At 39.8% G+C, this 22,051-nt stretch overlaps 1 long non-coding RNA gene across 2 annotated transcripts in view; it reads left to right on the forward strand.

Moving 5' to 3' along the window:
- LOC123744727 (uncharacterized) overlaps positions 1-12,010 on the forward strand; it is a 94,475-nt gene extending 82,465 nt beyond the window's left edge. For both annotated transcript variants that reach the window (XR_006771153.2, XR_006771154.2), the window contains exon 6: positions 9,671-12,010. This is a non-coding gene — a long non-coding RNA (uncharacterized LOC123744727). The remainder of the gene's footprint in view (positions 1-9,670) is intronic.
- The last annotated feature ends 10,041 nt before the right edge of the window (positions 12,011-22,051 follow it).

Below are 22,051 nucleotides of genomic sequence, written 5' to 3' on the forward strand. Positions count from 1 at the left end.
TTACCAATCCTGGACATGTGAACGTTTAAGCTAATGTTACCAATCCTGGACATGTCTCTGAGGCCCACAAAAAAATAAAACTAGTCACTGGCCCAGTCTGTTCTGTTATTCCTTTGTCTTTCCTCTGACAACTGGGAAAGTGGTTTCTTTCTGTTTCTGTCCATGTCTTATTCTGTCTTGAGAGCAGCACAAAGTACTGTGGAGAGCGTGAAGGTATAACAGCTCGGTATACTTGTGTTTGACCTCACTGAGCCCTCGTCTTCATGCACACATGCGTGCACACACACATACACACACAAGGTAGCGTGTGCGTAGACAGTACGTTCGTAGGGGTTTGTATATCAGAGAGCCTGTATGTTAGCAGTTATTACCATGTCACATTGAGCCTGTATGTTAGCAGTTATTACCATGTCACATTGAGTCTGTATGTTAGCAGTTATTACCATGTCACGGATGTAGTGTAACCTTTTTTAACGGAGCAGCTAGCAAATTCTAGTGTATCTGCTAAACTACTTAAAATAACTGCAAGTCTGTTGGGTTTGAACTTGCTTTAGGGACAGCAAACTGAACAGCTCACACCCAGCTTCTGATAGCAACGGGGCTAACATGCTTAGGGCTAACATACATGTTTTGTTTGCATTCTGCTCTTGACTATTTACAGTCCTCATTAACATGATCTATTGTCAACAATCCTTGCTGTGATTAGGCTAGCATCATGCTAATAAAAGCACTGTGGATTCTCCCTCCCTCTGTGAGCCATGCTGGAAGGTAGATAAACTGTGTTTCAGAACAGCGACTCCATTATAGCCTCGGCCCATCCCCTCATTGCTGCACTGGCCCATCCCCTCATTGCTGCACTGGCCCATCCCCTCATTGCTGCGCTGCAGGAGTACGTTCCTCCTCTCACTGCTAACCTCTTTGTGCTGGCTGTGTAAAATGGCACCCTTTCAGGACTCCTCACCAGTGTGACAGTATGCGTAAGGACTTAGTGCTCCAGAACAGTAACCCTCAGTCTAATATCCCTACACCGGCCGACGTGTTTAAACGTGTGATTATTTCTTCTGTACTACTATAACTAACTATAGCATAGATGCAATAACAGCAGCTGCCCCTGTGAGATGCGTGTGTGTGTGTGTGTGTGTGTGTGTGTGTGTGTGTGTGTGTGTGTGTGTGTGTGTGTGTGTGTGTGTGTGTGTGTGTGTGTGTGTGTGTGTGTGTGTGTGTGTGTGTTGCTCTGGTCTGGTGTGTCGTTAACTGGTAGCGCACTGCAGTGTGGGCAATCCTGGGTAACAAGCAGCCTCATCCATGTACCATGTGGCACACATAGCTCAGCCCTGGGTCAGACATTCTCACCACTAACTTATTAACAGAGAAAGTCTAGCATGTTTTAAATCTGCATTGTTGATTCACACACAATGGTTCAGTGTGGTTCGAGGGGAGAGTGAAATGTGTGAAATGTAGCATTTCTTTTTGCTGCAACACTGTGTTGGGGTTATAGTGCTATAAGGTGTAGATTTGCACTGTAAAGGTCTAGTTCAGGTAACTGTTTCGTCTTTGAGGGTTTTTCTGGGTCACTCGACGGACTAAACTGGGTTTCTAATAGAAATCTTTGCTCGTCTGTTCTTGCTAGAGCGCTCTCCTTGTATAAAAAAGGAAACCTATTTCGAGCCTCCACCTCAGCCCTGTGACAAACAGTTTTATTTGTTCAGCTTGGTAAGCAAACAGCAGCGCTGAGGCGTCTCGCCCCGATCTGAAGCGTTGCAGTGCAGAGAGACAGAGCTGTCTGGCTACAGCTCCATTGTTGGATTGTGTCTCGCTCAGCCTCACAGCCACAGCATGCTCACGTTGCTTCCCTGGCCCTGCACCAGAGCAGGCGGACATGCATGTGCGCGCAGGCACACACACACACAGGCACGCACACACACACACACACACACACACAGGCACGCACACACACACACACACACACACACACACACACACACACACACACACACACACACACACACACACACACACACACACACACACACACACACACACACACACACACACACACACACACACACACACAGGCGTCTGGGGCCAGAGCCTTCTTAAAAACCGAAAGGTTGCAAGTTCGAATCCCTGAGCTGACAAGGTACAAATCTGTCGATCTGCCCCTGAACAGGCAGTTAACCCACTGTTCCTAGGCCGTCATTGAAAATAAGAATTTGTTCTTAACTGACTTGCCTGGTTAAATAAAGGTAAAAAAAAAAAGAAAAAGAAGGTGGACTGGTTAGTTAGACATGTGGTGTGAACTGTGTGTGTGTGTGTGTGTGTGTGTGTGTGTATGTGTGTGTGTGTGTGTGTGTGTGTGTGTGTGTGTGTGTGTGTGTGTGTGTGTGTGTGTGTGTGTGTGTGTGTGTGTGTGTGTGTGTGTGTGTGTGTGTGTGTGTGTGAACAAAGGGTTCTGCACTAGGGCTGTTCAGGTTGAGCAGACAATGTCGATGGCTCCTTTGCACCTTGCCTGGTGACTCCCATGATGCCGGGCAGAGCATACTGGTACCGAGTAGCGTGTACTGGGCCAGGAGTGTCCTTTGTGCCAGCATCTTTGCTCCAGAACACGCGGTAGCAGGAGTTTACAGACCCCATTCCGCAGTTTCCGCCACTCCCTGGAACACCCTTCCCTTGCTGCAGTTCTACTTGAAGGCTATTGGTGCAGAGCATTATGGGTACTGTTGTGCATCATGCTACTCAACTCTCTGCACAGGCCAGTGTGGAAGTCAATAATCGGATAGTGTGAGGAGAGTTGATGATCTGTGCTGTAAAGCACTTGTGGGTAGTCTGTGAGCTGAAACAACAGGTATACGAGACAAGATTGCGCAGGCAGCCACAAAAGGATCCTTGCACTGCACTAGAATAAGTGTGACCAAGTTTCAAGTTTTATTAGTCGTATGTACAGGATACACAGTGAGAATGGCAGAATGGTGAACTTACTAAATGAAATGAGAGGTTGACTGTGTGATATTAGGTTGCTTCTTGTGTAAATATTTTCTGTCTGGATTTTAACACTCCAAAATATACCGTAACCCTAAAGATCTTTATTTAGGGTCCAATGAAATGCTTACTTGCAGGTTCCTTCTGGACAATGCAACAAGAATAAGAAATAATACAAGATAAGAATACGAACATAAAGTAAATGGTTCAGTAGAATATAATGAAATGTTTAGCATAAGTATAATAACAAAGCTATGAACAATAAAACCAGTTCAATCAAATTGTGGCAAATGACTACTACAGTTTTGTGATATGAAGTGGAGTGGATCCTGAGGATGAACATTTTGGACGGAGGTTTTTGTTCTTGGACTAACAAGTGGGCTTGTCTGGCAGCAGCAGCTTAGAGTATCCTCACAGTGCTCTCTCGCTCTGCAATCAGGACAGCTCAGACGTAGAATCACTCTGTTGGAGCCCACACTCAAAGAATTACAGCAGGGAACCTTTCTCAGCGTCCCATTTAAGTGAAGGGTAATTACATTAAGGCCCTTTGTACACGAGAAGAAGACATGATGGTCTGCAAGCAGAGAGATCAGGGCTCAGAGTCGAACGCTGGGCAATTTATTGTCAATTTGGACCATTTGAAAAACCATGGATGGAGCTAATGTCCAAACTCTATCCAGGTTGTTTTTCATTTTACCTTTCTTAAACTAGGCAAGTCAGTTTAGAACAAATTCTTATTTTCAATGACAGCCTAGGAACAGTGGGTTAACTGCCTTGTTCAGGGGCAGAACGACATTTGTACCTTGTCAGCTCAGGGATTCAATCTTGCAACCTTTCGGTTACTTGTCCAACGCTCTAACCACAAGGCTACCTGCCCCGCTGTGTCTCAGTAACACTGATGTGCTGAACATTTTACAGGGTTTGGGTTAGCTCAATAAATGATCTCCCTCCATTTACTGCAGTTGCTATTCCAATGAAATAAGTGAGACTTTATACCACACATTAAATAAGAGTCTTTTATATATCTACACGTAGTGACACATTAGATCCGCCATATAAAACAGGTTGAACATCCTTCTCAAGGCCCTGCCAGAGAATAGAGCATCATTCATTTAGCTAATAACATCACTGGTCATGTCATTAAGACGACACATTATTCTCTCGTTAGACGGAAAGCAATCAGTCTTTGAGCTGCTTTACTTGATCGTCTGGGTCTGAACATTCCAGTAGGCTGGCAACAAACAGAAGCGGCAATTGGGTCTGAAGGATGATTTGCTGCAGCATGTGCAATACTTGGCCACTTGAAGAGATGTGTGCCTGCTGCAAATGCTGGTGACACTTTACATATACCTGCTGTTAACATATGCACACTGTAACATCGGGACCAGAGAAGCCAAGAGTCTGTCTATCTTTCTCACTATTTTTAATGACATGCTCTTTCTGTCTCTCTCCCTCTCTCTTTCACTGTCTCTATCTATCTCTCTCTCAATGTATGCTCACACATACGGACACACACACACACACACACACACACACACACACACACACACACACACGGCCCAGCTGCGTAGCTAGTTTATTAGATAATGAGCAGGTAGGAGAGACAGTGGCGTCTACTTGGCCATCTGTGAGGGCGCCTCCCTGTCCAGGTTAAAGGAGCTTTAGGATTAAACACTCCCACCACGCTATGTGGATTAATCACTACTCAGGACTAACCTAATTAATCCAAGAGGGATATGTCACTAGTGTATGCCAACAGTCGCCACAGTCGCTTACAGTCTCCTCTAACCTCATAGCACCCCATTCCTTTGGTAGTGCACTACTTTTAGCCAGATCGCACCCTATTCACTTCATAGTGCACTACTTTTACCTAGAGCGCTCCCTATTCCCCATGCAGTCCCCTACTTCTGGCCAGAGTCCAGCCTGTTTCCTATGTAGTGCACTCTAAAGGCTCTGGCCAAAAGTGGTGCACTGTATAGGGACTAAGGTGCCATTTCAGATATGGCCTGTTTCCTATGTGATGTGGAGGAAGAGGGAAGGCTTTCCATCCTCTTACTGCGTCTGAAGTCACACAGTGTCTCCTTAGACATATTCTGGTCAAGCCAGGTTCATCAACACCGAGAGGAGCCATGGAAATCCCCCTGCTTAGAGTCAAGAGAAAGATGGAGAACGATTCTCTTTGTTCTCTTTTTTTATTTCTCTCTCTCTCTCTCTTTGTCTTTCTCTCCTACTCTCTTTCTCTCTCTCTCTCTCTCTCTCTCTAGTTCTCTCCCTTTCTTTCTCCTATTTCTCACAGGCACACATACAGACACAAACACACAGACAGAAAAATGAACACAGGCACACATACAGACACAAACACACAGACAGAAAAATGAACACAGGCACACCTACAGACACAAACACACAGACAGAAAAATGAACACAGGTACACATACAGACACAAACACACAGACAGAAAAATGAACACAGGTACACATACAGACACAAACACACAGACAGAAAAATGAACACAGGTACACATACAGACACAAACACACAGACAGAAAAATGAACACAGGCACACATACAGACACAAACACACAGACAGAAAAATGAACACAGGCACACATACAGACACAAACACACAGACAGAAAAATGAACACAGGCACACATACAGACACAAACACACAGACAGAAAAATGAACACAGGCACACATACAGACACAAACACACAGACAGAAAAATGAACACAGGTACACAGACAGACACAAACACACAGACAGAAAAATTAACACAGGTACACATACAGACACAAACACACAGACAGAAAAATGAACACAGGCACACATACAGACACAAACACACAGACAGAAAAATTAACACAGGCACACATACAGACACAAACACACAGACAGAAAAATTAACACAGGCACACATACAGACACAAACACACAGACAGAAAAATGAACACAGGCACACATACAGACACAAACACACAGACAGAAAAATGAACACAGGCACACATACAGACACAAACACACAGACAGAAAAATGAACACAGGCACACCTACAGACACAAACACACAGACAGAAAAATGAACACAGGTACACATACAGACACAAACACACAGACAGAAAAATGAACACAGGTACACATACAGACACAAACACACAGACAGAAAAATGAACACAGGCACACATACAGACACAAACACACAGACAGAAAAATGAACACAGGTACACATACAGACACAAACACACAGACAGAAAAATGAACACAGGTACACATACAGACACAAACACACAGACAGAAAAATGAACACAGGCACACATACAGACACAAACACACAGACAGAAAAATGAACACAGGCACACATACAGACACAAACACACAGACAGAAAAATGAACACAGGCACACATACAGACACAAACACACAGACAGAAAAATGAACACAGGCACACATACAGACACAAACACACAGACAGAAAAATGAACACAGGTACACAGACAGACACAAACACACAGACAGAAAAATTAACACAGGTACACATACAGACACAAACACACAGACAGAAAAATGAACACAGGCACACATACAGACACAAACACACAGACAGAAAAATTAACACAGGCACACATACAGACACAAACACACAGACAGAAAAATTAACACAGGCACACATACAGACACAAACACACAGACAGAAAAATTAACACAGGCACACATACAGACACAAACACACAGACAGAAAAATGAACACAGGCACACCAACCAACTCTCTCCAGTCTCTCAGGTTTAACCCTGAGAGGGGAATGTGTAATTATTGTGATTAATAGATAATCTATGATAGGCTTTATCTTTGGATTCATCTACACAGGCGCATTCTCCTATGGCTATCCCAAAGAATAACCCTTCTGTACAATATAGCCACTATCTTGCACAGTATAAGCACTCCTTCTATTCGTGATCTGAACCACTGTTATATCTGTTGCAAGTTGATCTCAAACCACATCCTTTATCATAGAAACAAGTCTGGTTTAGATTATCAACCAGTCTGAATTGCCCTTATTCAAATCTTTCTGATACATTTTTTTTGTCATTCCCAACATTTCTTCAATTGATCTGATAAACTATTCATGTGAAGGTCTGTTTATACACGCTAATAAACCATTATCAGGTACTTTGTTAACCAACATATCATGTGTGTGTAAACCATGAACGGTAACACTGCTTACAGCCAGTGGGTATAATGCTTCATTACTTGTTATAAGAATAATGAGCCCTAGGGCGCTGTTTTGCGTAGTCATGTGACATGCCTGGATTTTAAACTTTATTTAAAGCTTTTTCATCAAACTGTCCCATTTTCTTTTTATGTCAGATGGTCTGGATAATATCTTATTATAATACTTACAATATGTTATGTGTTTATATGCTGTAAAAAAAAAGGGTCCGACTAAAAATAGCTGTTATTTAGTTGGAATCATTATGATATTATAATAACACAAAGGAGTTAAAGTCTTAACCATTTAAAAATAGCTGTTATTTAGTTGGAATCATTATGATATTATAATAACACAAAGGAGTTATAGTCTTAACCATTTACAAATAGCTGCTATTTAGTTGGAATCATTATGATATTATAATAACACAAAGGAGTTAAAGTCTTAACCATTTAAAAATAGCTGTTATTTAGTTGGAATCATTATGATATTATAATAACACAAAGGAGTTATAGTCTTAACCATTTACAAATAGCTGCTATTTAGTTGGAATCATTATGATATTATAATAACACAAAGGAGTTATAGTCTTAACCATTTACAAATAGCTGCTATTTAGTTGGAATCATTATGATATTATAATAACACAAAGGAGTTAAAGTCTTAACCATTTAAAAATAGCTGTTATTTAGTTGGAATCATTATGATATTATAATAACACAAAGGAGTTATAGTCTTAACCATTTACAAATAGCTGCTATTTAGTTGGAATCATTATGATATTATAATAACACAAAGGAGTTAAAGTCTTAACCATTTACAAATAGCTGCTATTTAGTTGGAATCATTATGATATTATAATAACACAAAGGCGTTATAGTCTTAACCATTTACAAATAGCTGCTATTTAGTTGGAATCATTATGATATTATAATAACACAAAGGCGTTATAGTCTTAACCATTTAAAAATAGCTTACTAATGTTTAATAAACAATGACATACAAAAATGTTCAGCAAATCATTAACTGGTGATTTATAAATGATCTATAAATGGCTTATAAATTAACACTATTATAAAGCGTTACCATCATTTGCCCAGCAAAGAATAACCAAATTCCCCTTTTTTGATGAAAAAGAAAGCAAGCTGTTTATTAATTACAATGTGTAATGAGCGTCTCCTGTGTTACTGTGGGTCTTCTGTCAGTCAGATAGTGAACATACAGAATGTGTAATGAACGTCTCCTGTGTTACTGTGGGTCTTCTGTCAGTCAGATAGTGAACATACAGAATGTGTAATGAACGTCTCCTGTGTTACTGTGGGTCTTCTGTCAGTCAGATAGTGAACAGGCAGAATGTGTAATGAACGTCTCCTGTGTTACTGTGGGTCTTCTGTCAGTCAGATAGTGAACATACAGAATGTGTAATGAACGTCTCCTGTGTTACTGTGGGTCTTCTGTCAGTCAGATAGTGAACATACAGAAAAAAAGACATTTAAAAAATTCATGTTAAATAATCTATTATAACTAGCTTTTAGATCAAATCAAATGTATTTATTTACTACTATGAGTGGTTAAATATGGAGGCGTAAGCTACAAAATGTACCTTATGATACTGTTTAGTTGGTACGGCTGTTTTTTAATCTGCTGCTGTGCTTTTGTTACATAGTTTTTCCATGTAGAATTAATAAGAGTTGGCAAGTGGCCCTTTTTCTCAGTCCTTTAAAAATAAATCCCACATGCCACGCCAATGGTGAGAACAAGGTTTTGACATCTCTGTCTCACACATATTATGTGTGAGTGGGCGCTTTTACAAGAACTGTCAAAGTTAACATTTACGTTGTTTTGCAGACGCTCTTATCAAGAGCAACTAGGGTTAAGTGCCTTGCTCAAGGGCGCACATCAACAGACTTTTCACTTAGTCAGCTTGGGGATTCAAACCAGCAACCTTTTAGTTACTGGCCCAATGCGCTTAACCGTTAGGCTACCTGCTGCTCTAACGCGTTAATAACGCCTGATATCTTTAATGCCATTCAATTCTTTGACGTCGTTAATCACATCTCCATTTCTTCACCGCACAGACCATTTTAAGCACACGCGTTTCTGCATGGACCCCTTTAAGTGCAACACACAACACGCTCTGTGCTGTGTGCAGTGTGCACACGGTCTCGGTAGAGCTGTCTGTCTCTATTGTGTTGCTCAAACATCCACTAGCTTCTTGATTCAACTAACTTCACACAATTGATTTAATCAGAACAAGACATCCATTCCATGCATTAACTGTTTTTGTTGTTATCTCAGGTTAAAAAGATTTAAACAAATTATCCCAATTCTAATAGCAGCTTGTGACTAGTTCATGTTGAAGAACATGGATCAGTAGCCTAGGAAAGATCTAATAGCTGTATTATATTTGACATGAACTAAGACCTGGCTGATCTGTTGTTATTGTCTTCTGGGTTTAAATGCTCTTTGTTCTTTGTATCCATAGACCCAGTCGGTACTAGATGTGGTGACCCCATCTGGTGAAAAAAACCTGTGGTTACCCCATTGGCTAACTGCAAAAACTGTGCTCATTCCTAGTCAGTAAAAGATAGAAAGTCGCCTGTGGGGAATACAACCTGTAGTTACCTAGGTTACCCCATTGGCTCACAGAAAAACTTGACCTTTTTCAAACGCAATTTTCTTGTTGTCTGCTTGTTTTAGTCAATTACATAACTACATTTAAGAAAAGTACAACATGTCTAAAGATGACTTTTCAACATTACCTGCTCCTGAGCGTTCTCACTACTTAGAAAAACATAATATTGTAGGCCTTCCCTCATGCCTCTTTTCATAACGATGCTAACAGACACTTGAGTGAGTGAGTGCTAGCTATCTACTGACCGGAACATTAAGCTAGCTAAGACCAACAACACAAACAAACAGACTATACAGCTACAAGTAGTGAGTGGAGTTACAAACAGACAGTACTAAACAAGTTAAATGTCTTACCTGTGATGACATTTTTTCCACACACAAAGCTACGTGTAGCCTGAAGTGTGTGTGTGTGCACGCAAGTGTTAAACTTCAAGAACATTGATAAGAGGGAGTAGGCCTACTTAAACATTGGGAGCATTAATAGCTGTATGTTACAGTGACTTTTGTGTTGTTTATGGTGAAAATGCTATTTAAACATTCTGATGAAGATCATTTTGTGTTGTTTATGGTGAAAATGCTATTTAAACATTCTGATGAAGATCATTTTGTGTTGTTTATGGTGAAAATGCTATTTAAACATTCTGATGTGGATCCCTTTGTGTTGTTTATGGTGAAAATGCTATTTAAACATTCTGATGAAGATCATTTTGTGTTGTTTATGGTGAAAATGCTATTTAAACATTCTGATGTGGATCCTTTTGTGTTGTTTATGGTGAAAATGCTATTTAAACATTCTGATGTGGATCCTTTTGTGTTGTTTATGGTGAAAATGCTATTTAAACATTCTGATGTGGATCCCTTTGTGTTGTTTATGGTGAAAATGCTATTTAAACATTCTGATGAAGATCATTTTGTGTTGTTTATGGTGAAAATGCTATTTAAACATTCTGATGTGGATCCCTTTGTGTTGTTTATGGTGAAAATGCTATTTAAACATTCTGATGTGGATCCCTTTGTGTTGTTTATGGTGAAAATGCTATTTAAACATTCTGATGTGGATCCTTTTGTGTTGTTTATGGTGCCATTAAAATCCTCTGATGCAGATTATTTTATGTTTCTTTCCCTTACAATCAAAACATAGCATGCCTATAACTCAATGCACTGCTTTTTAAATGGAAAATTGTTTATTTAGGGACAAATTTGGGCAAATTCTAAATTGCAATTAAGGGATGCCATTAAGTTAATTCATTATTTTAATCGTTTGACAGCACTAGTTTATACTGTACCCTAGTGAGTTAGGAGAGGGGTTGACTAATTTAAAAAAATGACCAGTGATTGTCGCTTTGACAGTGCATTATAAAACCTTTCATTTAAACTTTTAGATATAAAGATTTATAGGCTGGAAAAAAACAATGTCAAAATATCAAGTCAACCTTGATATTTTTGAAAATGATGTTTTAGTATAATTCTCAGAAAGGATAAGCCTACCGATTTAGATGAGATGTTGCTATATTGTACACTAAGTGTTCAAAACATTAGGAACACCTGCTCTTTCCATGACATAGACTGACCAGGTGAATCCAGGTGAAATCTGTGATCCCTTATTGATGTCACATGTTAAATCCACTTCAATCAGTGTAGATGAAGGGGAGAAGACAGGTTTAAGAAGGATTATTAAGCCTTGAGACAATTGAGACATGGATTGTGTATGTGTGCCATCCAGAGGGTGAATGGGCAAGACAAAATATTTAAGTGCCCTTGAACGGGGTATGGTAGTAGCTGCTAGGCACACTGGTTTGAGTCAAGAACTGCAACGCTGCTGGGGATTTCACACTCAACAGTTTCCCGTGTGTATCAAGACGGTCCACCATCCAAAGGACATCCAGCCAACCAATGAATTGAGGCTGTTCTGCGGGTGCAACTCAATATTAGGAAGGTGTTCCTAATGTTTTGTACACTCATTGTATACCAAACCTAGCTTGGTTTCTCAGGTTCTATGTGGGGGAGTTTTTTAATACATATCTTACAGGAAACCACCTATTTATAATGATAGAATTGTATGTCTTTCTCTTTTAAGTGTATACTTGTTCAGAATATCTCAGATTGATGATGTACTGCATGTAAACAAAAACATTTACAATTGCATTTGCAACATTGCTGTTTTCCAACAATAAAGATTCCGAAACCTGTCTTTCTGTTGTTGTTGTTTAAAGTTATTCTGACATTTTCTGACTTGAAAATGGAAACGCTTAGGAATGGGAATGGAAATCATACTTATTGTTTTAATCTATGAGACTATGACAATTATTTCACAATAAATACAGTAGAACACCAGTGGTAATAGGGTTGGAAAATAAAATGTGAACTATCCCTTTAAGTTAACACACATAATATCAGCAAAACCTCCAAAAGGATCCTGTTCACACACATCGCAAATGTCAAATTGCTAGATGATTGCTAGAAAATGTTATTGAACTACAATAAGGTGACAGACATTAAAACATAATATAAACAGCAGTCAGTAGTGATGCAGGTCAAGTATATCCAAGTGTTATGATTGTGAATACAAACCTGACCATATGCACTGTAGTATACAAATGTATATGAACAAACTTCCCTTCCCTGAACAGCTCATAAATAATCTGATGGGGAGGGAAGCGTTAGTCTCTCTGACACAGATCAGACATTTTGTACGCTATGACTGTGTGTAGGACACGCTGTTCACATCAGCTCAGACTGTATATTTCAAGAGATGCCAGCCATGTATGAGAGGAGTGTGTCTACCCACCCGCAGGGATGGGACAAAACAGGAAGCTGCTCTCTTAGACACACAATGGCCATAGCTGTGTCGTCGCCCGTCCTCCGTCCTCTGCCGTCTACCAAAGGATTAACCAGAAACATCATGGGAAAATAGACATCTTTGTTTCCTTCTAATGTTGCGTTTCTGTACCAAGGCTTCACTGCTTCGATGAGGTTTTGGTTGATGCCATTTTACTGAAGCTCACAGCTATAATGCTTTATCATTTGTTTGTTATTTGTAGTAAGCATCTATGTCTTGTGTCGTGTCATAAAGCTCACGTCTGTTATATAGTCAGAATTCTCAAAATCGCTGTTATTTAGTCAGGATCATTAGAAGACGATAATGCTTATGATAAGTGTTGATATTAATTATTAAGTAACACTTGACTTGACGCCTAGCATCATAACACATTATGACACAGTCATAACCATGTCATAATATGTCATAACCTGTCATAATATGGCCATAACACTGTCATGTCCCATATATTTACCTGTTGTTACATATATTGCATTATTTTATGGCTGGTTATGACACCTACATAAGAGTGTCAAAACTCACATTTATTCAAATGTGTTTTTTCCCTGCCAATAAGATTCCTTTCATTTGAAAGTTTGTTTCTTAAATTCTTTGTTGTTGTTGTTGTTGTTGTTGTTGTTGTTGTAATGAATTCTTTACAGTCATGTTTTCTTTCCATCATATTTTAAATGAAATATACTTTATGACACTGTCAAGAAGCGTTATGACCATCACAATCATATATGCCAGATAGGCCTATCACGTACATGCCCTTATGTCAGTCATTAGTCACAAAGAGGGTGTCTTGTCCTGCTCCTGAAATCTACTCCTGCATTCATCCCAGTCATCAGCAACCGAGCATTGTGGTAGGTGCATGTCTGACATCAATGTGTGTGCAATTACAATTACAATGATAATTTAATATGGTCAATTTCAGAAAATGCTATATAACATAATCATACTGTTGACAAGTAGGCTATGGTGTAATGAAATGTGTTGCCTTGTGTGGTAGGTTTTGTTGTCATAACCAGCCATAAAATAATGCAATACAGTTGAAGTCGGAAGTTTACATACACCTTAGCCAAATACATTTAAAATCAGTTTTTCACAATTCCTGACATTTAATCCTAGTAAAAATTCCCTGTCTTAAGTCAGTTAGGATCACCACTTTATTTTAGAATGTGAAATGTCAGAATAATAGGAGAGAGAATGATTTATTTCAGCTTTTATTTCTTTCATCACATTCCCAGTGGATCAGAAGTTTACATACACTCAATTAGTATTTGGTAGCATTGCCTTCAAATTGTTTAATTTGGGTGAAACGTTTCGGGTAGCCTTCCACAAGCTTCCCACAGTAAGTTGGGTGAATTTTGGCCCATTCCTCCTGACAGAGCTGGTGTAACTGAGTCAGGTTTGTAGGCCTCCTTGCTCGCACACACTTTTTCAGTTCTGCCCACAAATTTTCTATAGGATTGAGGTTAGGGCTTTGTGATGGCCACTCCAATACCTTGACTTTGTTGTCTTTAGCCATTTTGCCACAACTTTGGAAGTATGCTTGGGATCATTGTCCATTTGGAAGACCCATTTGCAACCAAGCTTGAACTTCCTGACTGATGTCTTGAGATGTTGCTTCAAAAAATCCACATACATTTCCATCCTCATGATACCATCTATTTTGTGAAGTGCACCAGTCCCTCCTGCAGCAAAGCACCCCCACAACATGATGCTGCCACCCCCGTGCTTCACGGTTGGGATGGTGTTCTTCGGCCTACAAGCCTCCCCCTTTTTCCTCCAAACATAACGATGGTCATTATGGCCAAACAGTTCTATTTTTGTTTCATCAGACCAGAGTATATTTCTCCAAAAAGTATGATCTTTGTCCCCATGTGCAGTTGCAAACCGTAGTCTAGCTTTTTTATGGTGGTTTTGGAGGAGTGGCTTCTTCCTTGCTGAGCGGCTTTTCAGGATATGTCGATATAGGACTCGTTTTACTGTAGATATAGATACTTTTGTACCAGTTTCCTCCAGCATCTTCACAAAGTCCTTTGCTGTTGTTCTGGGATTGATTTGCACTTTTTGCACCAAAGTACGTTCATCTCTAGGAGACAGAACGCGTCTCCTTCCTGAGCGGTATGACGGCTGCGTGGTCCCATGGTGTTTATACTTGCGTACTATAGTTTGTACAGATGAACGTGGTATCTTCAGGCGTTTGGAAATTGCTCCCAAGGCTGAACCAGTCTTGTGGAGGTCTACAATTTTTTTCTGAGGTCTTGGATGATTTCTTTTGATTTTCCCATGATGTCAAGCAAAGAGGCACTGAGTTTGAAGGTAGGCCTTGAAATACATCCACAGGTACATCTCCAATTGACTCAAAGGATGTCAGTTAGCCTATTAGAAGCTTCTAAAGCCATGACATCATTTTCTGGAATTTTCCAAGCTGTTTAAAGGCACAATCAACTTAGTGTATGTAAACTTCTGTAAACTTCTTACTTATGTCATGTGTAACCGATGTGAAATGGCTAGTTAGTTAGCGGTGGTGCGCGCTAATAGCGTTTCAATCAGTGACGTCACTCGCTCTGAGACCTGAAGTAGGGTTTCTCCTTGCGTTGCAAGGGCCGTGGCTTTTGTGGCGCGATGGGTAACGATGCTTCGTGGGGTGTCAGTTGTTGATGTGTGCAAGGGTCCCTGGTTCTCGAGCCCAGGTTGGGGCGAAGAGAGGGACGGAACCTACACTGTTACACATGCACAAAGTAGATGTCCTAACCGACTTGCCAAAACTATAGTCTGTTAACAAGTAATTTGTGGAGGGCTTGAAAAACGAGTTTTAATGACTCCAACCTAACTGTATGTAAACTTCCGACTTCAATTGTATATGTAACAACAGGTAAATATATGGAACATGACAGTGTTTTGACCATATTATAACAGGTTATGACAAGTTATGTTAGCTGTTATGACATATTATTACATGGTTATGACCGAGTCATAACATGTTATGACTCTAGGTGTCAAGTGAAGTGTTAACAATAATAATACAAATTAGTTGGGTGCTAATATTTGTCCTATTTCACAGATGTACAAGTATGTATTAATACATGTGGGAATTGGAAATGTATTTTTTGCATATCCCAACTCCCCCCGAGACACCCTCGGAGAGTGTGGTCACAGCCAAAGAAGTCTTGATATTATACAGCATTATAACTGCATCCTCCTAATGCATTATACCTGTTGGCTTTGAGTGAAGCGTTACCAGGGGTTTTTCCTTCTGGAACAGTTGACTATGGAAAAGGAGAAGCTGTAAAGGCAAAGTTTATTAATAGACCACCTACTCCAGTATAATCAGTGAATATAAAAACATCCTTCATACATTATTAATCAAAATGGTGTTGTTTTTGTACAAGGACACTAGAAACAAATATAGAATGCACTGCTTTTTCTTGATTCAGGAAATACATTTTGAAGATGGAAATGCAAATATAAGCAAATACATTTGAATACTATCTATAATACAGGGCACGATTGATTGATGGTTTCATTTGTTGGAGAGATGAAGAAAATCTGCCGAATGAAGGCACAGGAATCTTCAAGGCACCCAGGGCTTTACTTGATGTATACATTCTGATGACAATATGTTTTGTATTGGCTTGCATATTAAACAGTGTAATTATTCTAAATAAAGGTTGTCTTTGAAAAAGAATCAGCACTTTTTTTCTCCTCTCCTCAGCAGACTTGTTGGATGTATAGTTTTTTATGCGCTCTCTCCTTTCCTCTCTCCTTCTCTCTGTTTCTCCCTTGAATGGCTTTTGGCCTACTTTCTGCAGCAGAGAGCTTTAGCGTGTATGAGCGACTGCTCTGCATGGATTTTGAGAGAGATAGAGAGAGAAGGGGAGAGAGATAGATTGGGTTTTAAAATAAAACAAATCCATTTTTGGCTCTGTATACCTTTTCATGTTCATGCGCATATTGTGAGCTGCTACTTTCATTTAGAGAATATCCCACCGGACACTGCATAGTCCATATACGTTATGAGGAGGGTGGTGCAGGAAAGCACAGCTGTGGTTTGGTTATTTAATATAATGTATATAATTTTGGTCTCAGCACATACATTTTGATATTCAGTAACTTGGTAGGACAATTTACTTAAAACCAACACATTTCGATGAATGCCGTCATCAGGGTATTTGCAGGAGGATCTTGTTCAAACTTGAATACTTATATGAGTTGAATGATCCTGAAAGTTGTATCTCAACAATGTGTTTGAAATAGAGGCTGTTGGACCGTTTTTCACAAAATGGCTTCTTTGAACTCCTCCAAAGCCGCACCCCAGACATTATCCAGCATCCACCACTCGATGAATATCTTGAAAGGACATCTTCCCATTGAAATCTAGTGTATTGTCATCCCGCATGGCCGTCTGGTCTGAGACTCTTCTGGATTCTACATACACCTTCTTTATTTTTTTCTTTCTCTCACAAAACCGTTGCTGTAATGAAATTGTAACGATGCCATTGAGTTGGAGTAGCCTGCCAGAGTAAACCCATTGACCTTGAGGAAGCAGCATGACAGCCTCTGTGTGTTCCTAACAGGCCTCTTGAGCGGGTGCTTTGAGTGAAGGCCTCCTCCTTTCCTCCTCTCCTCACAGACCCACTCCCCTCTTGGAGTGGGGAGAGGAGAATGTTTCCAGCTGCTTCTGCCTAGCCCACCACCACCCAAGCCCCCTCCTTCGCCCCCAGGCCAAGATGTTACTGCAGCTACTGCATATGCTGTGGGCTTCCACTATGGTGAAGAAATATACAGTATATTATACTGATACGACAGAGTTTTATTGTGTTCTACTATGTTGACCTTTAATGGCCTGTCCATGTCTTGCATGCTTTATGTATTTAATTACGTCCTTTAAGTGCAATGATATTGCAATATTCTGCAACTAACAATGTAAGTTAGTTTGTCGAAGTTGGCATCAAGTCTCTGATTAAGGCGTATCCCGAAATATAAGCCTATTGTTTGTTTACCTTTCAATAAATCTATCATATTCTCCCGGATAGTCACCAGTTCAAGTGTCCTGGGGTAAGGAATGTTTTTTTTGTGTGTGTGTGTGTGTGTGTGTGTGTGTGTGTGTGTGTGTGTGTGTGTGTGTGTGTGTGTGTGTGTGTGTGTGTGTGTGTTTGTGTGTGTGTGTGTGTGTGTGTGTGTGTGTGTGTGTGTGTGTGTGTGTGTGTGTGTGTGTGTGTGTGTGTGTGTGTGTGTGTGTTGGTAACGGGGGAAGGAGGGGTCTTTTTCCATGTACTCTGAAAAAGCAAAGCTATCCATTTCAAATTGAAATAGTTTCTTCCTGTTCCATAATCATTTCCACCTTGGTTCCAGACAGGGGACCCTCTACAGCACAGTGCATTATGGGTCTAACAAACGGCGACGGGAGATGGACGTGACGTTCTGCTGAACCATAAACTACTCAGTGACTTGGACATTTTTTGTGAATAGGAAATATTTGGTAACATTTTCACCCATCCATGTTTTGGATCTTGATATTATTCAACTTCCCCCTTGTCGCCAAAAAGTGCTTTTGAATCTCTGCCAATCATGTTGGGCCTGAATCATCATACACTTGTCCCTTACCAAAACTAGTGCTGGAATTCTCATAGCGTTATTTAAGGGAGGGAAAATGCTAAACCAAATAGAATACTGTATATCAAATAAATACAAGTGGTGGAGAGCACATATTTGGATCATTTAATTATGATTTAAACATTTTACTTTTGAAACACACATTTAAAGATAGGCATATATAAGTTTTATATTGGAGCATTGGGCACAACTATGGACATGTGATTGTTAATGATACGCTAACAAAAATACAGTAGAACATCAGAGATACAAATATGTTGGGAATGGAGGTTGTCTTGAAAATGTTTAACTATGAAATTTACAGTAAAACCACATCAACCTTTCAAGGAAAATATGCATTGCATATGTACATGTATTTTCTAACGATGTAGGAAGATACTCTAATAACATTCAGGTTTGTCGGTACCCTATAGTTATTCTGTTTTGTTGTTTGCATTTAATCATAAATGTCTTGGTTTGATATCCGCTCAGTTGACCGGTCAATCCGTAACTGGTTTGTATGAGGTTCTACTGTTAAGAGGTATGAAATGTGTGGTAAATCTTCCTTTTCTCAAGTAGAAATGTTCACTCCCTCCTTCTTTTCCCTCCCATGGCACAGTGTGAGAGTAACCCCTCTCCCGCTGTCCAGCTCTCCTCTCACTGTCAAGTAAAGTCCCTTCATAATGAATGACAGTGTAGGATAATAGCCTGTTGTTGCCATGGAAACCAGACTGCAGTTCTGGGTGCTGCATGTTTTTTTTCAGGTCGAAAATGACAGTGGAATCCGAGGTGAAAAGCACTCTCCCTCCCTCTCCGCCTCCCTCTCCCTCCCTCTCTCCATCTCTCTCCCCCGACCACCCCCAACCCCTCTCTCTCTGTCTGTCTGATACAAGCCTAATCTTCCAGTGAGCTACAGCCTGTTATAGAGCAGAAAGCTGGAGCAAACGTTTATGTTCATGTTTGTATGTTGTTATTGATGTCCTCTATTAAGGAGTCTGGTTGAGCTGTAATTTGAGAGGGGGACTGTGACAATGGAGAATTAGAGAGTGCCTCGTGCTAAGCGGAGGGAGAACCCAGACTCTTCCAATGCAATTGTCGCAGGCTTTCTATGCATATAGCCTATCAATGTTCTTGTCACTTTAAAGTTTTCAGAAGAACAGTTTTTTTTTCTCCTTCCTTCAGCACATAACGTATCATCAAAGCTGGGATTAAAATGTTTCTGGATGAACAGCTCTGACTGCTGGAAGATTTAAGCTTATTAGCTTTAAAACCAGGATGGGAGTTTTCAACTGATGTATGGCAAACTTCAAAGATGTTTTAATCTGTCAGTATACATGCTCTGCTCAGGCTATTTATATTGGGAAGCAGTGCTTCTCTTCACCATGGATCTTCCAAACCCAGGGTTTGTCTGGCTTGGCTGGGGCAGGAACTGGAACTAGGGCTGAGGCTAGAGTGAGACAGCTGCCTCACAATGAACTGAGACATAATGTATGGAACTGTTTTTTCCCCAGTAGGGAAATGGAAACTACATTGACATGTTATATTTAAGTCATTGAGCATTTAAGTCATTGAGCATTTAAGTCATTGAGCATTTATGTCATTGAGCATTTAAGTCATTGAGCATTTAAGTCATTGAGCATACCATTAGCAATTTACGATCTGTGCATTCATTTGAGGTATATGAAACAAGCACATATCACAATCATCAAAATATGTTGTATATATCGATATATAAATTATTCCGATATAATATTGCATCTTCCTCTCCACTGCGTTGGAGAAATACAATACAAATATGTAGTGTATAAGATGTACGATCAGTTTGACATCAATTTTGTACTAAATATTACTGCACCTACTCTGAACAGTAACTGAATAAATGCTTTGTTCGAGTCGATCGGATGTGTCATTGAAGTCTTTTAATCTCCAGGAAATTCCCGTTAGTCATAATTAAAGGAGAAGAAAGATTGTGTTGAGTCATTAGTATCGTTAAGGATTAGGGACACAATAAGTCCATTTCCCATTAATGAAGAACAGTGATTTATCTCTTCTTACCAGGAGTCCACTAATGATAAGCCTAATGTTTGCTGCTGTGGCGAAGACAGATTTACGGGGTGGTTATCACTGTAAGTATATGATCAGATCACAAAGCTCCTTTATTTAGTACACCTTAACGATGTTCCGGTGCTACAGAGAACTGCAAAAAATGGATCATGCTTTAAGGGATGTCCCGATGTCACCTGCTCAGCTTCTCAGTGAACATGTGTTTTTCATTCATACTGGTGACAAACCCTGGATGGTGACTTATTTTCTTTCAATCATCTGACTCATCGGTAATGTGTAGGCCTTAAAGGTTATTAACAGATTGACTGGCTGACCTAAATCATCTTTTTAAATCAGGATGATATAAGAGGTAACCTATTCTCTACTTCTACAAGTGTATCCTCTCTTGGACTGAATGCAGAACATGGATAATGAAATAAACAAATAAAGATTGACAATTGTATTGTAATTATTTTGTTGTTCGATGGCTCTTGGTACTATGCCTTTGGATGTAAATTAGTTTAACTCACTTTGTTGAGAACAATAAACTTGAACTTGAATTGTGCAGTTGTCTCTCTTTTTGATATGCATACATCATCTACATTCAAATTAACAAGGCACTAGTCCTTCTGGAAGTTCATAACCACTGTATCTCCTCTTGACTGTGTAATTGTGCGTTTAACTTACTTGTGAAATGACAAGTCGTCTTTAGAGAGGGATTCTTTCAACAATCTCCCGTCCACTCACAGGCCTATTACAGTCTGGTAGCAGTGTGTTAATTCAGTGGTTGTTAAAGCAATACTGTAGGTCACCTCAGCATCATTACTAACACTGGTGCTGTTAATAAACATCTAAAACAGGAGCATGACTTGCTACAATTCATAGTCTTCCAATGTTTACCATCAGTCATTTCACATGTGTCTAGCAAATGAATAAGACTGAAAGATTGGATTTAGTATAGTTTTATTTACAATTATGTTTTTAAAAATAGTTTTTATTAGTCCTAATTTCTCTAGGGAGGTCCATCCTCTATTTCAACCTGGAGGAACCTTCATTGGAATGGATTTTTCATCTAGGCACACTATTTTTCAGGCACAGAAACAACAAGTTATACAACTATAGCGTAGCTGTGAATTACACTGCCTTAACATTGCAATGGCTGATTAGTATTTAATCCAGCTGGTAGGATGCGTCCCAAATGCCACCGTATCCCTATACAGTACGATACTTTCCTGCAGGACCTATAGGGCTCTGGAAAAAAGTAGTGCACTAATAGGTTGCCATTTGGGACATATCCATAGTCTGGGTCAGTGGCGAGGTGATGTCATCGTTTTTCATTCTAAGTGAAGTGTGGCTGTGTGATTTCATGCGTCTGGAAGAAGTCAAAGTGTGTTTTTTTTTGTGCCTGGCTATGAATAGCTGATAAAAGCTCTTTCCAGTGCTAGAAATAGAGTCTCCGGAATTGGACTCACACTTTCCATTAAACAGCACTTTCCATTAAACAGGGAAAAAAATGCAAATGGTGCATCGCCATGGTAATAATTTACCATGAACTGAAGCCCAATATTCCATAATACTGCCACCCATATCATTGCTGCATACAGAAAAATGACTTTGTCATTTCTGAAACTCTGGGGTAATATTAATTTCCCCTGTGATGGGATGTCTTGTTACTTATACTAAATGATACTACACTATATTATGTCTAGTTACCGTGGCTTCAGAAAATCTTCACACGCCTTGACTTTTTCCACATTTTGTTATGTT

Source organism: Salmo salar, chromosome 09 (assembly GCF_965601325.2).
Source record: "Salmo salar chromosome 09, fSalSal1, whole genome shotgun sequence".
Classification (NCBI taxonomy): Eukaryota; Metazoa; Chordata; class Actinopteri; order Salmoniformes; family Salmonidae; genus Salmo; species Salmo salar.